The sequence below is a fragment of the Mesocricetus auratus genome, unplaced genomic scaffold (assembly GCF_017639785.1).
Source record: "Mesocricetus auratus isolate SY011 unplaced genomic scaffold, BCM_Maur_2.0 Super-Scaffold_100003, whole genome shotgun sequence".
NCBI classification, from domain to species: domain Eukaryota; kingdom Metazoa; phylum Chordata; class Mammalia; order Rodentia; family Cricetidae; genus Mesocricetus; species Mesocricetus auratus.
Window position 1 is genome coordinate 103,081,922 of NW_024429188.1, and position 20,531 is coordinate 103,102,452.

At 41.5% G+C, this 20,531-nt stretch overlaps 1 protein-coding gene and 1 non-coding gene across 3 annotated transcripts in view; both read left to right on the forward strand.

The window, feature by feature from the left end:
* Positions 1-1,014: 1,014 nt before the first annotated feature.
* LOC121140120 lies at positions 1,015-1,172 on the forward strand. The gene has a single exon (XR_005876952.1). It is a non-coding gene; the product is annotated as a U1 spliceosomal RNA (small nuclear RNA).
* Positions 1,173-7,173: 6,001 nt separating this feature from the next.
* Positions 7,174-20,531, forward strand: part of Fhl1 (four and a half LIM domains 1) — a 62,961-nt gene continuing 49,603 nt past the window's right edge. Inside the window, exon 1 of one of the 2 annotated variants that reach the window (XM_013123996.3) lies at positions 7,174-7,311. The gene's annotated coding sequence lies outside the window, so the exon portion shown is untranslated. Of the gene's footprint in view, positions 7,312-7,460; positions 7,525-20,531 lie in introns of those variants that run through there. The other variant, XM_005084513.4, reaches the window with a different exon arrangement.

Genomic DNA, 20,531 nt, shown 5'->3' on the forward strand with positions numbered 1-20,531 from the left:
ATTTTTATGCATATGAGTTGTGGACAGAATTTTCTGTCCCACCTGGTCCTGTAGTTGTTGAGTCCTAAAGAAACACACAGAGGCTTATATTAATTATAAACTGTTTGGCCAATGGCTCAGGCTTCTTATTGGCTAGCTCTCTTTTAAGTAATAACCCATTTCTATTACTCTGGTGATCTCTATGTGATCTTGGCTTACTGGAGAATGCTCGGGCTTCCTACCTTCCTGGTAGCTACACGGTGCCTTGCTGACTCCACCTACTACCTTTCTCTATCTCTATTTGGATTTATCCCCTGGCTAAATCTTGTCTGTCCATTGGCAAAAACAGCTTTATTATCAACTAATAAGGGACACATATATTCACATCATACAGAAGGACATCTCCCATTGATAAATGGCGTGCCTGCATGTACGTCTATATACCACATGTAAGCCTGGTGGTGTTCATAGAAGCCAGAATGGGGGGTGGATTCCCTTGGAATGGAGCTACAGACAGTTATGAGGTGCCATGTGAGTGCTGGGAATTGAACCAAGATCCTTTGCAAGAACAGCTAGTGTTCTATGCTCTTAACTGCTGAGCCATCTCTCCAGTCTCTCTTGATCAGTTTTGAATGAATTTATATGCATGCTAAGAAGAAGGGGTCCAGTTTCATTTTTATGTATATACATATATACAATTATCCCACCACAACTATTAAATTGAATTATCATTCTCTCTCTGTCTCTGTCTCTGTTTTTGTTTGAGCCTAGCTTATTAGCAACGACAAATCCCAGGCTTTGACCCTAAAATCTCCAGTAACACAAAACATATATATCCTTATGGTAAAAGAAAATGTTTAATTTTAATTTTCTTGCAAAGAAATATATCAATAAACCAGGTATGATGCCATATGTATATTTTCTCAGCACTTGAGAAGTGAAGGCAGAATGGTTAGAAGTTTAAGGTTACTTTCATTTACTTAGTGAGTTAGAAGTCCACCTGAGCTATATAAGACCCTGTCTCAAAAAAAGGACATATTACCTGGCAGGGGAGATACCATGAATAGGAAGGTGGTTTTCCCAGGATAAGGTTTCCCATTGCACTGTGGGTGTGCTGATTATTGTGATTTCTCCCAATATGGAAAACGACTAAATCATTTATGATAGTGAGAGACTCTGTTCATGCTCTCCCTACTAAAAATGGTCTATGTCATATGATCAAATCCAGACTCATATGTATACAACGTGTTACATTAGGACAGACCTCTGTTACAGAAGGAGAAAATAAGGAGAACAATGTGAAATATTCAAATGTTAAAGAAGTTAATGACCTATATTTAAGTGCCTGCTTCTGGGTATGAGCTGTAGTATTTAGATTTGACTGGATAGATACAATAACGTGATGTAGCAAATTTTACTATAGAATGTAAATATTTGCAATAGATCGAAAATAGATTCTTGTTTGTTGCTATCTGAAAATGGAGTGAAAGTTTTCTATATATCAATTTATAATATACAGGGAAGGGCATACAGATTGCTGAATTTATTGTAGAATGCATGCCAGCAAAAATGTTTGAAGATACATGAGTTTATAAATTTCCCTGAACCACATAACAAACAGGAGGTCATAATCACACTTGAGCACATGTTTACAGTAGTTTTCTACTATCCCTGAAGGAAATGCAAATCTATGGATTTTAATTTTGTTTATAAATTCTATTTAGTTCAGGAATAAATTATGTTGTTGCTCAGTATTATTAGTAAGGCCTTGTTCTTGGTGCCAAGAGGAGAACACAGAGGAGTAAAATGTGTTACTTAATTTGTAGGAGCTGGAACTTTATAGGGAGATAAACTGTCTTTACAATCTTAACATAAAATCCATGTAATAAGGGCAAGAAGTCTTGATGACAACTTCTGTGGGAAAAGGACTTCTGTGGGAAAAGGGAGAGATTGTTTTGGACTGGGTCATCATGGAAGAGTTCAAGTAGGTTCTTTGTAAAATGGGCAGAATTTGGACTGGAGAAAAGAGAGTAATGAGAATTTATTTATTCACACACCTATCCATTCATTCATGAAGGAAACATTATCTAAAAACATGGTAGTACTTGTCATTAAATGGGCCTTTAATATACTATGTTTGGAAGAAATAAACTGCATAAAAACATTTATGAAACATTTAGGGAATTCTGAAACCTAGCTATTTGTTGACAGTAAGTATTTTTTTTAGTTAATTCATCTTAGATGTGATGATATTGTGCTTTTGTTAAAAAGAAAGTCTTTATCTTTTAGCAATGTGTAATGGGGTAATTTTTATGGGATGATACTATGCATTTCATTTTAAATAGTCCAGAGCGTGTGTTTTGGAAACAATGGGTGTAAGTTTAAATAAAATAAAATGAATCATATGTAGATAATTTTTATAGGAAATGTTTAAAGCCACATGGTGGTGGTCACACCTTTAATCCCAGCACTTGGGAGGTAGAGGCAGGCAGATCTCTGTGAGTTCAAGGCCAGCCTGGTATACACAGTTCCAGGACAGACAAGGCTACAAAGGGAAATCCTGTCTCAAAAGAAAAGAAAAGAAAATGTTTGATACATGGAAGTTTATTATACTATTTTCTCTATTTTGCCTCTAAGAAATATCTTTAAAGGAACTTCCAGGTTCCAAGAAACTAGAGGAAGTTATAAACAGGAAAGACGTGTTACATTGTCCATCATTTTGTAGTGGAAATAGACACATGAAATTACCTGGTATGTCACCATTATCTGCGGTGCTAATGGCATGATCCAAATGCCATGGGATCAGTAGATTCTGTCTGAGATGCTAAGGGGCAGTTTGGAAGAGGGAATGAGGCTTTACTATTTGAGAGAAAGGATTTACCAGACTTTGTAATTTATTGGATATGGAATCGAAAGTAATGGGAATTTTGATTTTGAATGATTGGAGTGACATGTCCACAATGGAGACAGAATATATAGGAGAAATAGGTTGTGAAGGGAATTGGCACAGAGTTCAACCCCAGAGCTCCAGAAGCTGAGCTATTCTGGAAATGTAGTAATGGTAAGGAACTCAAACAATTCTAGCCAGAATGCACTTCAGTGATAAAAATATAGTAAGGGAAATGCACAGACTACATTTCATAGTCCTTCTAGTCTCCAGGGTGATGCAGCATAGGCTCTGAATGCATAGCATGGTTGGCTGGAGAAGTAGATGCACTCACAGAGTGAGAGATCTCCATCATTGCCATGGGGCTTGAAGAACCTGAAATGGATCAAGTGTTTTAAGTCTTAAGCGCTCTTGTGGAAGAGGATCGTGATGCTCAAGAATGACACTTTCAGAAAATAAATCACTAACCTGAAATAAATAACCAACTGGGATTGGTAAAAAGTGATCAACACTCTTCATTTGTTGTTTTGGAATTACAGTTTATTGGATTGTGAGCTCTGTAGCCTCTGTGTTTTATTTTTAAATCCCAACTTCAAAGTTAATTAGCCTCACTCTTCTCTGTAAGGTAGGAATCATAGTATCAAATATGAGAATAAGTCAGATGGTGAATATAAACTACTGATATCTCAGATAACTTCTCCTCCTCCTTCCCTCCTTCCCCCGCCTTCCCTCCCCTCCTCCCTCATTCCCGCCCTCCCTTTCTCTCACAGTGAAGGTCTCATGGTAGGCAGGTACTCTACCACTGAGCTATTTTCTTAGCCCTCTCTCTATCAGTACTTTTTCAAGAGAAGGTGAAGGACTTGATAGTTTTGTGTGTTAAATGCTCCATATTTCCTTCCAACAGGCTTTAAGTTCTACTGAAATTGAATGCCCATTGTAGATAGCAGTTTCTGTCCCATCCGGTCCTGCAGCCATTCAGTCCCAAATAAACACACAGAGGCTTATATTAATTATAAACTGTTCGGCCTATTGCTCAGGCTTATTACTAACAAACTCTTACAACTTAAATTAACCCATCATTCTTATCTATGTTTAGTCACGTGGCTTGGTACCTTTTCTCAGTAAAGCATTCTCATCTTGCTTCCTCTGCATCTGGCCGGTGACTCCCTTTCCTCTTCCCAGAATTCTCCTAGTCTGATAGTGCTGCTTATACTTCCTCACTGGCCGCTGGTCAATCAGCATTTTATTTATTTATTTATTTATTTATTTTGGTTTTTACGAGACATGGTTTCTCTGTATTGTTTTGGAGGCTCTCCGTCCAGCCTGGCCTCGAACTCACAGAGATCCACCTGCCTCTGCCACCCGAGTGCTGGGATTGAAGGCGTGCGCCACCACCGCCCGGCCAATCAGCATTTTATTAAACCAATATGAGTGACAAAGCTTTACAGTGAACAAGAACACTATCCCACATCAACTCCTTTCCTTATTTCTATTACATTAATCAAAACCAAAACAAATAAAAGCCAAGCTTACTCAGTTCTGGGATTTATGCTATCTGAAGCTAGCCTATGATATTTTTTTATCTTCACATTTGAACATTACAAAAATGTTCTAACACAAACACTCCACTTGAAGAACTCTTTTCCTTCTATCTTGGTCATTCAGCAACACTACCACAGTTCTTTAAGTGAAACAATGTGTTTCTGTGATCTCCAGAAGTTGAATTCCAATGTAAGAAGATGAAGTGTTAAGAAGGCGGCAGGGTTGGCTTTGGGTGCAGATTTAGCTGGGGTGATGTGAGAGATGGGGCCAGATGCCTTAGACCTACAGGGAGATAGATGAATGTCTACAAAATGAGGAGAGTAAGAAAGAAAGAAGCAGGAAGGAAGGTGTGGGCAGAGATCTGGTGAGGATTGAAGGAGGACAGGAAAGAAGGAAGGGTGAAGAAATAAAAGGGAAGAAAGGGACAATTAATACCAATTGAGCAATGGGAGGTTCCCTAAGAAAGGATCTATTGAATCTCTGTGAGTTGGAGGTCAGCCTGGTCTACAAAGTGAGTTCCAGGATAGGCAGAGCTGTTACACAGAGAAACAGAGAAACCCTGTCTTGAAAAGTAAGGAAGGAAGGAAAGGGAAGGGAAGGGAAGGAAAGGAAAGAAAAGGAAAGGAAAGGAAAGGAAGACTAACTTCTGTCAGAAGATTTATTCTAAAGACAGACACTTGTGCCCCTCCCTTTGGCTAGCAGAATAGTGAAATTGTCACAATCTTCCTAGGAATCTCATGCTGGGTGAAGGGAAAGGTTGAAGGAGGAACCTGTTTTCCAAGAAGAGAATTCACACTGTTTTGACAACTTATGGTCAGACTGCCTTGCAGGATACATTGGAGCCTAGTGATGTGTCAATGATAGTCAGATCACACACAACCAGCACTGCTTAGCTACACACACCTCTTGCTCTCTATTCCATCCCAATCCTCATGTTAGACGGACTTGAGGGTCACTAGACCTCTTTATTTGTTCCTTTTCTCAATGTGGCTACATAGAGTAAATCTCCTTCCTTTGTCTGCTTTTCACTCTTTCTTGTGTCTTTAATTGGCATAAGCAGAGACAGGTGGTAGAGCCAATCTTGTTAGGACTGCCAGAGCCTAGGCTTTGATCCTAAAATCTCCAGTAACAGGCTCTCTGTCCAGAGCTTTCCATTGGGAATGCTCTTGACCATTTCATTCCGGCTGAGCCTGTGATGGTATGCCGGGAGCTGCTTGAAGTGGAGCTAATTGTTCAGTGCTTTCCCATGATGGCCTGGGGCAGATCTTTTCCTAAGCAATGTGTAGCAAGACTTACTTTGCTAATCCAGAAATACCAAACCCCAGTGATTCTAAGGGCTCAGAATGAGAAAAGAAAACTCGGCTCTGGGTAGCAAGGGGGGGAAAAAGACATTTTGAAAGTATCTATTGGCTCTCTGGTAAAAGAGGCCACCACCTGGTTTATGAAGCATGGGGAAAACAGCAATGTTTAGACTGTTTGCTTGGTTTAAACACACAGCTGCTCCACCTCTCAGCAACATTTGCTTCTGCATAAAGGACCAATTCTCTCCTTTAAATCCAGCCTTCATTTTGTAGCAAGACTTTGGACTCCTTCAACGAACCTTTCTCCTGCCACACCAGATATCCCCTACAGACGATTGCCACCTTCCACACTCACAGCCGAAAATTAAAAATTTCCTCGACCCTACTCATACCCTCTGGTCATTTTCCTTTCTGTTCCTCTTTACAAGGAAAGATTTCAAAGCTTTCTCTAGTTCACCTGCAATTCTCTCAATATTCTTCTATCAAGTCCTTCCCCTTCAGTTCACTGGCATGGTAGTTTTCTCCTGTAATTTTTTTTTTGTCTCTGCTCCTTCTGTCTGGGAAGTTTTCCTTGATTCTTTATATGGTACTGTTTTTATAGCATCCAAAGCTTAGATTAAATGTCACATTCTTACATTATTTGCAACCTCATCTTATCCTGCAGTGTATCTAAATATGATTATTTTCTCGCTTACTCATATTTTCTTGCTCCATTAGTAAGGCAGAGTGTGCACAACTGCGATGTATCTACATTTGGCACAGTACTTGGCACATGGTGAGGGCTCGGCTCGCTGAACTGAAGGAGTAAAAGAATTAGTCACTACGTGAACTCTGCCTGTCCTTAAGTGCTTGAGGAATGAAGGAAGACCCTCTGGATACAGGCTCTTTTCGTTCTGTCCTGCATGTTAGTAATGGGAGAGGGAATCGGTGGGTCTCTCCGCATGATGAAAACCAAGCGGGCTGTAATGGGGTGTGCAGGTCAGCGAGGCCCCCGGAGAGGCGAGAGGCCACCTTGGCTGCCTCTCTTTGTTGCTCCCATCTCCTGGGCTCTGGCCGCGGCTGCCCGCAGTGACTCGTGACTCCCCAGCAGCCCGCCGAGGCCCGTGCCCGCGAGGGAGGAGGCGGCAGTCGCCCCCAGCCCGCCCTCCGCGTGCCCTTTGGACGCTGGCGGGTGCTCAGGAAAGCCGCGCCACCGCGGGCTCGCGGCCACCTCCGGCGCGCACCCGCGCACGCCTTGCAGGCAGCGGGGCCTCTCCCGAGGCGGGGCCCACGCAGCCGCACCCCCCTTCCCGCGCTTGCCCGACCGGCTCCCGCGCGCACGCGCGCGCGCGAGGTTTCCCCGCATCGCAGCCCCCGAGCCACGGGCAGAGCCCAAGCGGACGCGCGCTCCGCCCCGCCCCGCCCCGCCCCGAGTGGGCCGCGCCCGCCCCCGCCCCCGCGCGTGCTCCCTCCTTCCCTCCCACTCTCGTGCGCCCCTCCCCGCGCGCCCTACATCCACCGCCCGGCCGAGGGGGCTCAGTCCGCAGTCGCCGCTGTCGCCGCCGGGCTTTGGACTCGGAGCTGGCAGCGGACACCGGTGCCGCCGCCTAGACAGCTGCACGGGTGAGCATCCCCAGACAGTAAGCCCGCTTTCCCTCCCTCCGCGTGTGCGTGGGTGTGCGCCTCCCGCGTCCCCGGGGAGCCGCAGCGCTGTGCTCCGCAGCCGCCACTCCGGGGCTGCGTCGACCTGCAGGGCTTGGGTACCTGCGGCCTCCGGTCTCGGCGGCCTCGCCCACGCTGGGGGTTGCGGAACCCGGGGCTCCAAGGTCCCTTAGGGTGCGTGCCTCGGCCTCCTCCCCAAGGCTTTCGCTCCCCTGGGGGGGAAGCGGGATTCAGAGGGGGTGGCTCTGGGTCTTTCCCCTGCAAGGATGGTCGGTGGGCGTAAAAGAGGGGGCTTTTGGTTTTCTCACCCAGGATGGCGGGCAGTGGGGGTGGGGCGAGGTGGGGACACCTTTAGATTTCTTTTTTTTTTTAAAGGATAGCAGCAGTTGAGAGTAGCAGGGGATGATGATGACGATGACGATGGGGGGGTGTGCTTCACTGGTTTTCCATTAAGGATGGCGCCAGTTGGGCTGGGGAGGAAGGTGGGACCTGCCTTAGCTCCTTCCATGGAGATGTTGAGGGAGCTGCGTGGTGGTTTCGCCTTTGGGGATGCTGGGGGTGGAAGGGAGGGAGTGCTAGTAGAATAGTGAGGGAGGGAGAGGGCTGGTTGCTTGGTTCTGTTCTCCAAGGGGAAGGGCAGTGATGTGGGGAATGGGGGTGGGGAGAGGGGACTGGATCTCAGCTCTAGCATGGAAGCACGAGGAAGGTTCCAGCATTTAGGTTGAGTCTTGGTTGAGCCTTGGCAAGGTGGGTTAGGAAAACTGTTGGGTGTGACCTTTCTATTTCAAAAGAGCCTGAAATTCCTACTACGTGCTGTCCTGGGCTATGGGGAAGAGGTTTCTGCTTCCGAACTTCCCATTGCTTGGCCTTCCACAACTAGGTGGAGGTTTGAATCAGAAAGGCTAAGGGAAACACTGATAATGCTGTATTATTTTCTGCATTTGGGCCTTTTGAGTTTCTCAGTCTTATTCTGGTTACAAGGACCCCAACAACTAGGGAGGCACATTGGGAACAGGAGACAAGAAAGTGTATGAATGTGATTTCGGATTTGGTGTTTGAATTTCCTGAAGGACAAGAGTGGGACAAATGTATTTGGTGGAAATCCTCTGTACTCTTCATTTAAATTATGCCATAGGGACTATCTGAGCCTCCTTTGATTTGAATTTGGAATAGATCCAGTTTTCCTAATTGGAGCTATCATTTGGTAATTACTTGTAATTCTCCATGTTATCAAATGTACTTGGAGTTTATAAAATACTGGGAATATTTTTGTTATCTTGATTAAGACTGTTTTAATATAAATGTAATGGTCCTTGGAAATGAGAACATTTACAGAATAGCACAAGTTTAAATTATGGGTCACGTGGCATTGGGTAAAGAGTTTGCATCCTCGTCTATCTCTAGTAACCAGCCGCTCCCCATTCCATGCACTTGAAAAAACATCAAGGGCCTGGAGTTGGTAGTTTTGTCTTTAGAAATTCATGCCCATATTTGCTTTTAAAAATTGCATTAAAAAACTGTGGGCCTTAAATGTGCTAGGACTATAATGTTTTCCCATCTTGGTTACATAAGGTTCCAATCTAGCCTACCTTCGGTCTTTAAAAACATATATTTAACATTTTTAAGGGCAAATAGGATCTTTATGCAACAGGAAATTTGATAGATAGGCCATGATTTGTACAAACCACCACACAGTAAGTACGCATTCTAATAGTACCATATAGACTCTGTAACCATTCATGGCTTTTGAAATTCTAGGCTTCCATTCCAATATTCAATTTTTTTAGAGAAGGAAAATATTTTTCCAAGCAAGTCTGGATTTGGGGATGAAACAAAAAAGGTAACATGCAAATTGGTAAAAATTCTTCTTTCATGAGTTCTTTGGAGATAATTGAATATGATTAAATAAATTGATCACTTGAATAAGACACTGACTTTGTTTACTGCAAATGTTAAAAGTAGAAATGTTGAAGGGGAAGTACAGCATGCATGATTAACAAGAATGCATTTACTTATGCTGCAGTGCGTCCCATTCTAACGTTTATGTGATGTGTGTTCTGCATCAGTGCAGTAGTGAGAAAGAACATTATTTTCTCAATAATTTAAGCCTGGTGTTTTTTCCTCTGAGAACTAAGAATGATGAAAATGGTTTTAAAAAATCTCTTAAAAGGAGCAGTATGTTGGTGGGAAAATGGGCCTTAAGTTTCTCTCTAAACAAAAGGAGCAAAGGGAGTCTTTACTTGGCTTTTTGAGAACCTGTTGTAAGATGGGAGGAAAAAAAAGATGGAAGAACTTTCAGAAATTAACAATCTAATGAAATAGTTGTTCTAAATAATCTTAAAGATTTGACTAGTTATCTATTGGGAAAGTAACTTGCAAATCAAGCCTTTGTGTGAGAAGCTCAGCACCAGGCCTTCAGTTTGAATATTTCTTTATTTATTAATTTCTTGTACTGGGGATGGAACCCAGGGCCTCACACATGCAGAACAGGCGCCATTATCATGGAACAACTTCCCTAGCCCAAGTTTAGACATTAAAAACAAATAATTTGTTGAAGGCATGGCAGCTAATCTCCTGAGGCTGTACCCTATTTTCCTGATCTCTTCCTCCTGGTTCTCCTTTCCCCCCTCACCAGCCAGCCCCCTTCCCCCCCTCTAGTGTGCCAGCTTCATTGGCTTTTATAACCTTGTGGGAGTTGAACAAATGTTCCTGCTTGCTTGAACTTTAGTCCTTATCTGGTAAGCTGCTCTCCTTAACTTTTGTCTACACATTACTTTTTGTTGTTGTTGTTGTTAACTGAACTACCCAGTTGTTTGGATTTGGGATAAAAGGGAGTATATTGTTGCTATTTTTTCTTAAGAGATTTTTTTTTCTTTCTGCTCCTGTTGAACATAGCAAAAAAGTTTCCCTCCCTCCCTCCCTCCCTCTCTCCTGCCTTCCCTCCCTCTCTTCCTCTCTCTGTCTCTGTCTCTCTCTGCCAGCACAGTGCCTAAGTAAGTAGAATATATGACCACTCCTTTCTCCAACAGACATTTACATAGTCAGCCCCTCTCATGGAGGCACTCATACCTGGTGCCCAGATACCAAGTATATAAGAAATCTCTCCTGCCTTTCTGGTGTGATTATGGAAAGGTAAAGTATAGACAGTTAATCTGTTGTGAATAATTAAGACATATCTGGAGCCTTTTGACTATCCCCGTAGTAGCTGTGTATATGCTAAACATTCTTCAGTCCTACAAGCAGTGAAATCATTTCTTTCCAGTGCCTTTGTTTGAGACATAGTTTTCATTTTGGGTAATATAAATACCTTTGGATTCAACCAATCAGCTGTGGAAAATATTTACAAAATGTCAATCTTTATTAAGCATTTATAGACTTTTCTTTGTTGTACGAAAACTGCATAGCATCCGTACGGTATTGACTGTACTAAGTAAGTTAAGAAGATTTAAAGTATATGAGAAAATGGTGTAGCTTACGTGCAAATACAATGTAATTATATATGAAAAATTTGATCATATATGGGTTTTGCTGTCTATAGGTTCTGGAGCTAGTCACCCATGGATATTGAAAGACTGTCTTATAGTCTATGGATTTTCTCTTTTAAATTGTTTGTTGTTATTCTTATTTTTGAAGCTGACCTTCAACTCTCAATCCTCCTGCCTCTGCCTCCTGATTGCTGGGAAAACTGGTGTGTCCCACCATGCCTACCTTTCTCTTTTTTAGTCAATGTAATTGTATGTATTTATGAGATACAGTGTGATAAGTTGATACATAGATATAATATATAAAGATATTTTCTATAAATTAAATGGAACATATCAGATTTACTGATGCTTACAATTCACCTTTCTTAAAGCTGTCCTGGACCACGCTGACCTTGAACACATAGAGACCCACCACCTTCTGCCTCTTGAGTGCTGGGATTAAAGGCGTGGCTAAATTTATCTTTCCATTATTGTATAGAGAGTGAGAAGTGGGTGACCAGCCTCCCTTCCTGTGATTTAAAGCGTTTTCTAATGGCAAATTGAGATACCCAAGTTACTTCTCTGTGGTCAGTTTTGAATTATGGTTGGTCATGAGTGATGGAGCCCAGAAGAATGAATAGCATTTAATAGTAGCTTGACAATCCTTTGATCTTCTTCAGGGTACTATCTGAGATCTTGGAGAATCCTTCTGTTTGTGGAATGTGCTGGACTAGAGGTTTTTAGCCCCAGGGAATTTGCCCCACAGGGGTCACTGGACAATGCCCAGGAGATTTTTTTTTCCAGATGCACTTCCTGGAATCTCGTCACTAGAGGCCAGGGATGTTGCTTAAATATCCTAGAACTCATAGGGCAGCAACCCCAGCATAAATGTGTTCAGCCTGAAGTCTCAGTAATGCCGAGGTTGATGTAATTTCCTTTGAAAACACAGGAACACATAATTTCAGGAGAGGAAAGGACAATGGCCGTGTGTTCATGTGACCCTGTAGAGTACTCGGCTGATCTCATTTCGTTAGACTTCAGAGTGGCTAGCTCCTGCCCACCAAAATGAATAATTACAGTAACAGCTTGTGTTTCTGGTGCTCTGTTTCAGGTACTTGCATACATTACATATCTCTTTTTTTGATAAACGAGGAACCAGGTTCAGAGAGGTAAAATAAGTTGCCTTGGAAGTGAAGATGAATATCTTCTGAAGTCCATGGGGTCCCTTGTGGTGGTCACTATTCAAAAATCTTAACTAACAACGTTTTAAATACTATACAAGTTCATTAGTACATACAAAATTTCTCATTTGCAAGTTTTTATAATAAAAATATAGTATGGTATTGAGAAAATTGAAAGTTACTATATGTCCTAAGTACCATTGAGCTTACTTGAGATTAATTAAAATCAGAAGTGATAAATTTGGCCAGGCTTGGAGTAAATAGCAAGGGAAGAGGAAAGGGGGAACAGGGAACCAACGTTAATTGTTTTTAGCTGCATTTCAAGACTTATGCTAGTTGTATTGACACTCATGATCTGACTTATTCCTCTTTGCTCTACAGAATCATGAAGATGTACATTTCATAGAAAAGAGTCAGACTAGATCCAGACATGCTGTTACATTCCTTTAATTCCAGCACTTGGGAGGCAGAGGCAGGTGTATCTCTGAGTTCCAGGTCAGCCTGGTCTACAGAGCGAATTCCAGACTAGCCTGGCCTGAGCTACACAGAGAAACCCTGTCTTGAAAACAAAACAAAACAACAAAAAGAAGTCCAAGACTGCACAACTGATAAGCGACAGAGTTGGCATTTGAGTTAAAATTCCATGGCTAAGCCAATGTCCCTGTCATAAGGGTGGTGGTGAGTTGAAGTGCATGGTAGAGAGAGGAGGGGAAATGGGTGTTGGGTAAAAAGTAATCTTAGGGGTAGTGCTCTGTCTTCAACTGATAAGAATTGAATTCAACTTGGAATTCATTTTAGAGGTCTACCCCAAAAGACTGCAATGTTTATTTTGGAGAACTTTATTCTCTAGCTTACCTGAAATTTCAAGGCAATGCTTTTTTGATAGCCACAAACTTGAGCATTCATCTAGCAACTTAGAACTGCCTTATAGACCTCACTAATGACAGCATCTGGTTTTCTCTTTTATACAATTTGAACATTTATGCTTGCCATGGAAGTTGTCTTTATAATAAACATCATATTCATACTTGTGTTTTCCATTTGGCGGTATTTTGTTTTGACAACTAAATATTTATCTTTTAATGTATTTTGTTTTAAAACATAAAAAGAGGAGAAATTTTTAGAAGCCCAATAACAGTCATATTGTCTATAAAGCTGTGTGTGTGTGTGCGCGCACGCGCGTATGTGCGTGTGTGTGTGTGTGTGTGTGTGTGCATGCTCATGCATAGGCAGAAAAGTGTGGCCCCTCATTTTACTTCATTTACTTTAAGTTGGAAAGGAATTTTAACCATGATTCTCCAGGGCCAGGGTGCTGGAGAAAAAGAACTGTTATTTAGATAAAATGCTTGTTTTGATTTCCACATAGGACTGTCAGCCATAGATCGTGATTATGATAATAATGTCCTGATTCTGACCACAGCAATCAGCCAAGTGCTAATCACCCACTGCGTGCAGGCATGCATGGTGATACTGCCCAGCTTTGCTTTAGTTTAGTCTTTGCTGCGTGGGCTATGGAAACTAGCCTTGTACACGTGAGGTTAGTGAACTGCCACTGGCCTGGATTCCTCAGATTTCCCCCACTAATTGCAGATAGATGGGAGATCTGGGGAAACTTGGAAGAATGCAATCCTTTCTGTAAATCAGTTTTCAATGATAAGGTTAGTACTTCTCTGTTGTAGGAAAATACAGAAAGCTTTTGAGAAGACAACGAAAAGAAGCATATGATCTGCCATCTAGAAGATGCAGTGTTTTGTGCGTCTTCTTCTTTTTTTTTTTTTTTTTTTTTTTTGGTTTTACAAGATAGGGTTTCTCTGTATTGTTTTGGAGGCTGTCGGTCCAGCCTGGCCTCGAACTCACAGGGATCCGCCTGCCTCTGCCTCCCGAGTGCTGGGATTAAAGGCGTGCTCCACTACCGCCCGGCGTTTTGTGCGTCTTCTAAAGATGCAATTTTTTATGGTAGACTCAAGTCATTTGCAAAGTTGCTAACTTAAAAATACTGTCAGGTTTTCTAAGCCCTCAAAAGATCATCTGAGTTACTACTGTTTAGCTGGCGAGTCAGTACATTGCAGTGAGGGGGACAGCTGCTAGGAGTGGGGTTGTCCTCTGACCTGCACCTGTCTGATAAGTAAAGAAGGTTAGAACCCTCCTCAGCCCCCCCACAGAGTGAATCTTTATTTTTTAAGTTTTTTAGGGTTCCCCTTCTCCCCCTGGATTAAGACATTTAAGACATCTCTTTCTGTAGCTGTGTGGCTGCCACGCTCTCCGTATGACCACTGCATGTCGTTTTACCATCAGAGTAACTTTTGTCAGCCCGGATCACTGTGCCCACTTCCCTTTCCTCAGGATCATCCCTGCAGCACATTTTCCAGCCACTACATCCGCCTTTCCCTTATCCATATTTGCCACTGTTGTAATTACACTAGCTCAACTGGGCTAGATCTGTTTTTCCACTATAGATGGTTTCCAGACTACAGGCGAGGTAAGAAGATGTGGTGTTGCTCAATACAGAGATAGCGTTGACAGAACAGACTAAACCAAATATGGAGAGATTGCCTGCACTCTATACATGTTAAGTTGTGAATGAAAAATGTTCTTTTCTTTCTAGGTAGGTACCAGCACATGGAAAGGAGTATGTACTGATGGTACGGATACTTACTGCTGAGGGATATGAATTGGAACAAAGGAGAAAATTGTCCCTTTGACTAGGGGTGTATTTTCACAGCCTTTGCTCCTGTTCATCACTATGCCCGGTAGTAAGTATTGTGTATCACCTGCAAGTGACTAGCTCCTTGTACGTTTTGAAAGTACAGTGACTCATCTGAGAATGGATTTCCCTTCCATCTTTTGAACTATGATAGATAAAAAGTACACCAAGAGTCATGTAGAGTTTTTAAAATGCAGCAAAGCTTTTTAGTGGGAGCAATCAAAATAAGTCTTTACTGCTTGTCAAAGTTATTTTATGCTTTATTTGACCACATAAAGCAATAGCACATGTACTCTTAAGATAAAAATATTCCTGGGACATTCTAAGAAAAGGAATTTGTAGTATCCATGAGGTTGTATGTTTTTATTTTTATTTTTTGAGACAGGGTCTCACCATGAAGTCCAGGCTGGGCTTGGATTCCTCCTGCCTCAACTTCCCTGTTGTTGGGAATTTGGCCTTAAGCTACTGCACCTGGAGCTACATGGTTTTTAATTTAGATTTTCTTACTCAAAAAATGATAGCTGAGAATACAGAAGTGTTATTGACAGCGTTGTTTTGATGAGTTCAAATAAAACTAACTCTGTGCTTTAATAGTTAGGAAAGCTTGTCATTCACTTCAGTCTTAGAGTATGGTTTAGTCTGGTGGTTCCCGTTCGGTTTGAAATGTATGATTTGTTAAGGTTTGGCTTTTCAGTGAACTATTCCAGGTCTAGTTTTCTGCACCATCCCTGTTTGTGAACCGGATTTTTAGCATCTTCATGTTACCAGTTATCTTCACTTTCATGTGAATTTTTCTCTAGGCTTGTCAGAAACTAAGGTACCAGGGTGGGGGGGGGGTTGGAGAGGGAGGAAAATAGGGAGAGAGTTTTAAATTATAAAGTTGCTAATTTTGAATGAACAAAATGCATGCTTGTCAACAATTTATAAACAAACAACAACACAACAAAAACCATACCCTGTAAATGATTGTAGGGTTCAGACCAGTTTCAGATGCTAGCAGAGTCCCTTCTGTGTCATAAGAGATTCAGACCCTTTGAGAGGAAGAACTGAGAAGTTTTCCAATGTAGCAGATACATCCCACTAAGGAAAGAAGCCATGATGTGTGTTGGTGCACACCTGTAATCCCAGCACTTGAGAGGTAGAGGCGGGAGGGTCATGGGTTTGAGGCCAGTTTAGGGTACACAGCAAGGCCCAGTCTCAAGAAAGCCAAATCTAGGAAAGAGAAGAAATCAAGCCTCCAAATTAAAATGATGTGATGCAAGTTTTGTGTAAATAAAGTCTCCTTTCTGGAGCATCATTTCTATGTGAGAAATGATAGCCATTTAAGAGCTCTAATTTGATGAGTTGTGACAAATGTATACACCCACGAAATGACTCTTTTTTTTATTTAAATTAGTAACAAGATTGTTTTACATGTCAATCCCAGTTTTCTCTTCCTCTATTCCTCCCCTGCCCCCACTGACCCCTTATCCTATTTCCTTTCTGTTCCCCAGGGAGGGTGAGGCCTTCCATGGGGGATCTTCAAAATCTGTCATATCATTTAGAGCAGGGCCTAGGCCCAACCCCATGTGTCTAGGCTGAGAGAGTATCCCTCTATGTGGAGTGGGCTCCCAAAGTCCATTCATGTAGTAGGGATAAATACTGATCCACTACCAGAGGCCCCATAGATTGCCCAGGCCTCCTCACTGACATCCACATTCAGGGGGTCTGGATCAGTCCTATGCTGGTTTCCCAGCTATCAGTCTGGGATCCATGAGCTCCCCCTTGTTCAGGTCAGCTGCAAAATGACTCTTAGAGTTGGTATATGCATTTCTCACCCCTCAAAGCACCTACAGATGTGTTTTATGTGAAAATCCCTTTCCAAAATGACTTTAGAAGTTTGTGTATCTTCCTGTATACAAAAACCAGATTAAGTCCAAGACAAAATCTCATTCCCTGTATTTAAAACAAAGTAATATTACAGAGGAATCCTGGGTGTGTCTTTTCTGAAACACTTTCCTGATTACCTCCCACCAAACTACTTAATAAATACTTTCATTGCATATTTAGATGGAATGCAAACTGCAGCCAAGAGAGAAGTAATTGTGTTTCATAGAAGAGCTGTATGTATATATTCTTACATAGTTTTCTTGGAAAGTAAAATGCTCAAGAATAGGAAAAGTGAACTGGGGCTCTTGATTTAGTGGGAGAGCACTTACTTTAGATTCACAAACTACCAGTTCAATTCCCAGCATTGCCAAACAAGCATAACAAGCAAAAAAAACAAAATCCAGGAAATGAAACAATTGAAAATTTGCTTCAAACTTATTCATGAAACAAAACAAAAAGAGAATAAAAGATACTTATAATATGGTTATGTTACCAATTGATGGCTTTATTTTCTGAGAAACGCATCAGGAAATTTTACTACTATACAAATATCAAAATATACTTGTACAAACTTAGATGGTATGGCTTCCTAAACATCTACAGTGTGTGGTATAGACTGCTAATAACTAATAACTTTAGTAGCAAATAACTATAGAGCATCTTATACTGGATATTGAAGGCAATTGAAACAGAATGATAAGTACTTGTCTATCTAAAGAGAAAAGGTACAGAAAGGGCCTGGAGAGAGATACAGCTTAGTTGGTGACATACTTGCTCTATAAACCTGAGTATATGAGTTTGGAACACCAACACCTATTTTTTTTTATTAGAAGAGCTGAGTGTAGTGGCACATGGCTTACAATTCCAGTATTCGGGCCAGGGGAGGAGGGGAGACAGGCAGGTCCCTAGGGTTTGCTGGCCATGGAGTCTAGCTGAGTCAGTGAGCTGCAGCTTCTCTGGCCTCTACATGTTTGCACACTCATGCACACACACAAAGAACAAAACATTCCCGGTCTCAGGGTTCTTTTCAGCTCAGGCGTAATCAGGATTGGAATACCTATAGCATGGTATTGACTGACATGTTAAGTGGCATATGATAGTATATCTGTATCTTCAGGTACACATTGATAGACACACATCCAGTCATTTTATAGGAATAACCTATGAACCCTCCAATAGATTTGGGGCTTTCTGTGCATAGCCTCCATACCCTGTTTGCACATTGATGTGTAGAGCAGGCTTTTGGGCATATTCAGTTTTTTCTCATCTGTATTATTGAATTAATCAAATAATTATTGAAGAAGTCGGGGGCTGCTGTAGTCAGGTGCAATTTATCCCTTTGTTACTGTCAGAGAACTTCAAAAGTCAGGAAGTGTTTTTGCTGCCACCCTAGTGATTGCTGTGGTCCTGGTCTGTGCCCACTCCCCTACCACTCCTGCTTTGCCCCGTGGCTGCCCTCTCTGTCTTCCTTCCTGGTTTTCTCTTGATTGTCTTTCCTGATTCTCTGAGCTACTTCTGCATTGCCTCTGCTGTCTCTTAAAAAAGCCAATTTCATAAATGGCTCCAGACAGAGTGGGAACCCAATAGAAATTCCAGCATCTTTGGGGCTGTGTTTCCGACTTTTCATTTGGGAATCCAATAAAACTTTCAGAATGCTTTCAAGTTTGGGGCTACACTGGAGGTTGTACAGTCGTGAAAGGTTGGTATTCAGAAAACCAAAGCAGTATATTTCCTGTGCTACTTTACAAAGGTTTTGGAACAATGAATCAGTAAAACTAAAGAAAGAATTTATAGTATTCCTGTGATGCATCCTTTAACATTGTTTAATCAGTTCAGTGCTCTTGAGGAATAGGTATTTATTGTTCTTCAGGGTGTACTGAAAAAATGTTATCCCACTCTTTCAACATTTGTCAAAGCATAGCACAAAGCATGGACCCTAGTGCAAATTATAGTCAGTAAGATAGATTTTAGTTGATAATAGTGTATTAATATTGTCCCATCAATGGGACAAATGTACTATACTAATGCAAGATGTTCAAAGTTCAGTTCCAGGGCCCCATCCCTAGAATGCAAGAATCTACAATACTCTAGTCCCTTATATAAAGTGGAGTATATACATGCATATGCCTATACCTATCCTTCTCTATGTTTTAAGCCATCTGTATCAATTGTAACATTGTTTGGAATAATTAAAGTAGAAAAATCTGCATACTCCTCACATACGTAATATTCTATTCCGAATATTTCCCATGCAAAATTGGTTGAACCTGTAGATATAGAGCTTTATCTGGAAAGACTGGGGAGGATAATGGCATTGGCCACAGGGCAGGTATGTGACACCATCTTCTTGTTTCCTTTATGTTTATTCATTTGCTTCTTGCTATCTTTTGGCAGCTCTTAGTTTCTTCCTCCTTTTATTTCCTCTTTATCCTTAGTGTGGTTATTTGGGGATTGTCTATCGAAGAACAAGGAGGGCCCCTGCCTGCATGAAACATACCAAAACTACCAGTGCACTGCACTGTATAATTTTCTAATACTCAGAACTTTGTTGCTGTAGTAGCGTCTTCAGAATAAAATGGTAAACGTTGTAAACTTTTTCTGACATAGAATTTGAAAGCAGAATTGTGTCACCTTGTAAACTTAGTTATTATTCCTGCCATGTTTCAGACCCCCATACTTTTTCTTTATGTTTGTCATTGTTAACATAACAGATAATGGCAGCACACATGTGGTTATGATTTACTCCATGGCTAATTGATTGCAGTGGAGCTGCCTGTTTGCCAGTATGCAACTTGCCAACCCCAGCTTCTGACAAGTATGAGGCTGAGTAGATCATAAAGCCAAATTAACGGATGCTTATTCAGTGCTCACTTTAAAACACATACACATAGACGTGTAACATATTATGGAGAGTAGTAAAATCAATCTCTCCAAGCAAGGAATGTTCATTACAATTGGAGACACTGTTAGCGGTATAGCAGAGATGTGCTAGAAAGTATTGAACTGGGCAGGGCAGGGAGTGGGGAGAGTCAGGAATTTTGAACCCTATCCAGAGGATCATTTGATTCTCTGAGAAAATAATCCCTCCACTTAGGCTTCAGTTTCTAAAAAGACAGTTTCACTGACTCGTCCTAAGACATTTGTGCATGTTTCAGAAGATGCTACATTTTCTTTTGTGTAAATGAGATGTACAAGTTTAAACATCCCTAAATGCTCTGGTGTCAGGACATTTCATATTTCAGATTAGGACTTCTTGAGTGGTGACATCTAAACAAATATTCCAAAATCTTGGCCAGAAACACACATCTGAAATGCCAGTAGTTTTAAGATTTCAGAGAAGGGGCCAGCACTCAAGGACAGCAGTTGGTAGATGTACCTCTGGTCTACATAGTGAGTTTTAGGACAGCCAAAGCTACACTGATAGAATCCTTTCTCAAAAAACAAAGCAAAACAAAACAGATTTCAGGGAAGGGATGCTCAACCTATAGATATACTTATTATTTGTTTTATGGTGCAACTATTTATATCATATAATCACACTCATTATGACTACACATCAGTGTTTCTCCATGTGGGGCCCTTGGACCCTGAGCACAGGGCATCACCTAGATTCTAGGTCCTAAAAGCTTGTTAGTATTTCAGGTTCAGGAGTTCTACCCAAGCTGACTGAATCAGAAGTACCGGGGATGGGACCGCACCACCTGTGTTAGAATAAGGGACCCAGTCAGGTAGTTCTGATATCTACTGAAGTGTGGCAGCTATGAGCTATATGAACTTTGGGCAGTGACTCTCAACTTTGGCTTTGTGTAAGATTCACCTAGGGAATCTTCGTTTGGGATAAGACACTGTATTATTCTGTACTGCTATAACAGACTACCCAAGACTTGGGGGTGACTTAAAAAGAACAAATTTATTTCTCACTGTTCTGGAGGCTGAGAAGTCCGTAATGAAGGTACCAGCACA